Here is a 5,816-nt window from a genome sequence, read left to right on the forward strand (position 1 = left end):
AATAGCAGAGCCAATATTTGAATCCAGGTAGCAAAGTACATGCTCTTAACTGCTTTGTCAAACACTTTTTGTAATCCCTCGGAAGACTATAAAAAGGATTGTCTGCAGTTTCCCCCAACTTCTTAGTAAAGTTTTACTTAAATATCAATGCCTGCTGTTTGGGTTCATGCTTAAGTAGCATTTACTAACGTGTGAAAAATAATGTTACATACATTATAATTTGCCACAAAGGACCTAAGAATCCATTAACTGAGCATCACTTCCAAAGATTCAACAAAAAATTGTTACTAACACATACATGATTCTTCAAACACATATGGATTCTATTTTGATAAAGTATAACTCCATTTAAGTCACAAATGGATTTTCTACAGTCATAGAAGCTTTTTATCAATTATGCTTTTTCTCGAACTTCAGGCATGAAAAAATGACTGTATTGTAGGTAACTGTAAAATGTTTTGAGGTTTCAAAAGGGACCCACTGGCATGCTGGGACAAAGAGGGTTTAGCAGAAAATCCTGAGTTTAGTGGAGAAAACATGGCTTATTGCCTAATAGAGTGGCCAAAAGTAGGTCAGAGTCCCTGACAGTCACAGCTGGTAAGGAGTGATGTCACTAGAGAAATGGGGATGGGGGAGGTGGACTTTAAGGTGGGGAAGTAGAGAGACCCTTTGAGGGGGTGGAAGAGGGGAGATTTACAGAGGCAGGTTTTAAGTCAGCCTTTTGTAGGCTGATTGCAGAAACAGCTGAAGCCCCATTTTCTCCTCCCTATACCCAGCCTGCGTCCTCCCAGGCCTCATTCCCCACCTCTGCATCACCATCAGATCCCCTCTGCTGGAGACAAAGACACCAGAGAAAGGAGTGGGGAGAAAGACAAACCTGAAAAGGAGTGATTTCAATAAAAGAGAGAAGGATGAGGAAAAAGTGAAGGAGACTTTAATCAAATCCAGGGAAACATGACAGAGGGGAAGAAATAACAAAGGAGAGAGGCAGATGGAAAAAAGAGTAGAATAAGTACAGGAGGAAAATATGGCTGAATGAAACAAAAGAAAGATTAATGAATGGAGCAAAAGTAGTGTTGGAAATATAATTTCTATTAATTATTTCAGTTAAAAATATTAATTAAGCAACATGCTGGGAAAGAGAGACATTATAATGGTTGCAATTTGAAGTCAAAATATGTAGTTATAATGTTTTGGCAACAAAGCAAAACTAGGATGCTCCCAACTAGGACGTCTCTTTTCAGCCCACATTCAATCTAAAAGTTATGCCGTCCTTGTGTTTACCAAATCTAGAAGAAAATCTCATGACTAAGTTAAATATCTTATTCCACGTATAGGTAGCCCCTGTTAAATTTTGCTAATAAAGTAATAACAATAACCATCTTTAGAATGTGGAGATAAGGTGTATTTTATTATCTCTATTTTGAAATATGTCATGCACGGCCAGGCACAGTGGCTCATGCCTGTAATCCCAGCACTTTCGGAGGCCGAGGCAGGCAGATCAGCTGAGGTCAGGAGTTCCAGACTAGCCTGGCCAACATGGCAAAACCCCATCTCTACTAAAAATAGAAAAAATTAGTCAGGCGTGGTGCTGGGCGCCTGTAATCCCAGCTACTTGGGAGGCTGAGACAGGAGAATCTCTTGAACCCAAGAGGCCGAGGCTGTAGTGAGCCGAGATCCTGCCACTGCACTCCAGCCTGGGCAACAGAGCAAGACTCCGCCTCAGGAAAAAAAAAAAAAAAAGAAATACGTTGTGCACTTCACACATTATTTTAAACATACACACAAATTCTCTAATCCTGTTCAATTAATCCCTGGATCAAAACTGAATGTCCTTTCATTATGTTTAACAGCCCTCCTTTAAGAACAATAATTTTTTTAATCATCTAAAAACAGTAATGCTCATTTCTGGATAATTGTTAAGGTTTAAATATCCTCTGGTATAACCAAAATATACCTGTAATATACATTATTTCAAGATAAACCATCCAGAAAGAAATTAGGGAGACTAAGAACTGGAGTACCAGAAGAACTAAAAGTATACAGTGCCTACATCTGAAAGAATGTGTTGTTTTTCTTTCTGCTCTTCTTTAAAATTTTCCTAAGAAAATAATTTCTATTATTTATCTTTTGTTTTCTCATTCCCCTTTCCCTAAATCTCCCTTTTCTTGTCTCTTATTGTAACAGCTTCTGTTTCCCTCTCATGTTGCCCCCATATTTTCTTCTAAATTCTGACTTTGTTGTGTCTTGGCTTAATCTGCCAGACTTCCACTAAACTTTCAGAGCTGGAATCAGAACAGTGCATTTGGCAAAAAGTCAGCCACACATACCACACAACCACAAACAAGCACTCTGGCTGCAAGATCTTTTCAACAATCCACTCCTGTTTCTTGCAGTCAGCAATTCACACAGGTTCATCCATGATCTGAAATAAGCAACACATACATTCTCACACATTTCACATGCACATGGCCTCTGCAGTCAGCTCACAAAGACACAATGTCTGCAGAAAGGTCTTGCAGCATACACAGGCAGTGCATTCTCCACCCCTTTCATAAGCTCTTCCTGAATGGCTGTTTCTTCTAGACACCTCCTCCCCTCATGCTGCCTGGCAATGACTCCCCTCCTTTTCCTGCAGTTCTCCAAGTCCTAACTGCAGTGCCATCCATCACTCTCCTAACAGATCCTCAGGCAAAGCAATTGTTTCTTGAAGCTCTCCCCAGTCCCCTGCTTTTTTTTTTCTTTCCTGACTTGGAACTTGTTCTAGCAAGAGGACTGTCAGAACAGAATCTCCTTATGGAACACAATAATGTAGGCTGGTCCCCAGTACTCTTAACTCCCTAATTTGTTTCAATAGATTTTAATTTTGACATGAATGGCTGAGGGAGAAAGCAGAAAGGAAGGAAAAAGAGAAGAAAATAGAAAGGAAGAAAGGAGGGAGGGGAGCCCTGGTAGAAATTTCATTTTGTCCAGGACAACTTGGGCAAAAGCAGAGACTTACAAAGGAAAGACAGAGAGCAGAGGCGGAGAGGAAATGGAGCAAGAAGTGTGAAAATAAAAGGAGAAACAAAAGAGGAAAAAATATGAAAAATAAGTTGTAACGTTTCTCTGGAGCTTTTTGTTTCTGGAGTGACCACAGAAGGAGGATGGAGATATTAAGAAAAAGTTAACAGGAGAAACAGTAATGAAGAGGAAAATCCTTTGATGAGGTTGTATATTTTGAAATGTCCTAAAAAGACAAAATAATCATCACAAATGTCTGCCACAAGGGAAATTTAAACTCCTAATTTGAAAGTACTCGTGATGCTTAGAGAGGAAGCACATTTGAATTTTACTTAGATTATTTGCCCAAATATTACAGTATTCGAGACACATACTAAAAAAATTATATTTTGTTTATCTGAAATTCACAGTAAACGGATCATCCTGTATTTATCTGGCAATCATGCCCTCAGGGGGATTCAGGTACATACTCAAATTTGAGAAATACTGGTATAAAGTAAGAAAGCCTGCATTTAGTGAGCGCATCTGAATCAGAATCACTTGAAGGTGGTTGCCAAGTACATATTCTTGCCCCACCACAGACACACCAAATTGAAATCCTCAGAGAAAGAGCAGAAGATTCTTCATTTTGTTATACATTGATGATTCTGATGCGCTGAAGTTCATAAACACTGATTTCTCCATAATCCCTCTGTGGAGCCCTCTCCAAATCTGCATAGGATTGAACGCTGCATCTATATATATGCAGCTGTCTATATAGCATTAACCTTTTAAAAGTCAGTGGAGGCCGGGTGTGGTAACTCACACCTGGAATCCCAGTACTTTGGGAGGCCAAGGTGTGTGGATCACCTGAGGTCAGGAGTTCGAGACCAGCGTGGCCAACATGGTGAAACCCCATCTAGACAAAAAGACAAAAAATAACCAGGCCTGGTGGCGGGTGCCTGTATTCCCAGCTTCTTGGGAGGCTAAGGCAGAAGAATTGCTTGAACCCAGGAAGCGGAGGTTGCAGTGAGCCGAGACCATGCCATTGCACTCCAGCCTGGGCAACGAGTGAAACTGTCTCAAAAAAAATGTTTTTTTTAATTAGTTGGCTGGGTGCAGTGGCTCACGCCTGTAATCCCAGCACTTTGGGAGGCTGAGGTGGGCAGATCACCTGAGGTTGGAAGTTCGAGACCAGCCTGACCGACATGGAGAAACCCCGTCTCTATTAAAAACACAAAATTATCCAGGCATGGTGGCGCATGCCTGTAATCCCAGCTACTTGGGAGGCTGAAGCAGGAGAATCGCTTGAACTTGGAGGCAGAGGTTGAGGTTTCGGTGAGCCAAGATCATGCCATTGCACTTCAGCCTGGGTGACAGCGAGACTCAAAATAATAATAATAATAATAAATTAATACAAGTCAATGGAAAATGAAAATAAAAATACAACATAAAATCTGTGGAATGCAGTAAAAGCAGTACTTAGATGGGAATACACAGCAATGAATGCATATATTAGAAAAAAAGAAGCCAGGCATGGTGGCTCACACCTCTAATCCCAACACTTTGGGAGGCCGAGGTGGGCAGATCACTTGAGACCAGGAATTCAAGACCAGTCTGGCCAACATAGTGAAACCCCATGTCTAATAAAAATACAAAAATTATCCCTGGTGTAGTGGTCCCTGCCTGTAATCCCACCTACCTAGGAGGCTGAGGCAGGAGAATCCCTTGAAAACTGGGAGGGGGAGGTTGTAGTGAACCAAGATCACACCACTGCACTCCAGCCTGGGCGACAGAGAGAGACTTTGTCTCCAAAAAAGAAAAAAAAAGAAAAAAAGAAACATCTAAAAATTGCCGAATCTCAGCACTTTGTGAGACCAAGGTGGGCAGATCAGCCCAGGAGTTCAAGATCAGCCAGGGCAGCATAATAAAACCTTGTCTCTACAAAACATACAAAAATTAGCTGGGTGTGGTGGCTTGTACCTATAGTCCCTACTCGAGGCTAAGATGGGAGGATCGCTTGAGCCTGGGGAGATTGAGGCTGCAGTGAGCTGTAATCATGCCACTGCACTCCTGGTACAACAGAGCAAGACCCCATCTCGAAAAAAAAAATCTAAAAATAAATAATTGAATTTAAGTGTCTGCCTTAGGAAGCTACAAAGGAAGAGCAAATAAATTTAATATACACAGAAAAAAAAGCATAGATATAACGAAACTGTAAACAGGAACTGAGAAAACCAATAAGAACCAAAAGCTAGTTCTTTGAAAAGTTCCATAAAATCAATAAGCCAGGCTAATTAATTAAAAAATAAAAATAAATTAAAAAGAGGGATGAGACAAATTAATAATGTTAGAAATGAAAGAGCATGGCCGGGCGCGGTGGCTCATGCCTGTAATCCCAGCACTTTGGAAGGAAGAGGCTGGTGGATCGCCTAAACTCAGGAGTTGGAGACCAGCCTTGGCAATAGGGTGAAAACCCTGTCTCTGGCTCTGGCTGAGCGGTGGCTCACGCTTGTAATCCCAGCACTTCGGGCGTCCGCGGCGGGCGGATCACGAGGTCAGAAGATCGAGGCCATCTTGGCTAACATGGTGAAACTCCGTCTCTACTAAAAATATTTTAAAAATTGGCCGGGCGTGGTGGCGGGTGCTGTAGTGTCAGCTACTTGGGAGGCTGAGGCAGGAGAAGGGCGTGAACCCGGGAGGCGGAACTTGCAGTGTGCCGAGATGGCGCCACTGCACTCCAGCCTGGGAGACAGAGGGAGACTGCGCTCCAAAACAAAACAAAAGAAAATCCTGTCTCGAAAAAAGAAAAAAGAAAATAGCTGGTCAAGGTG

This window comes from Papio anubis, chromosome 9, assembly GCF_008728515.1.
Source record: "Papio anubis isolate 15944 chromosome 9, Panubis1.0, whole genome shotgun sequence".
Lineage (NCBI taxonomy): Eukaryota > Metazoa > Chordata > Mammalia > Primates > Cercopithecidae > Papio > Papio anubis.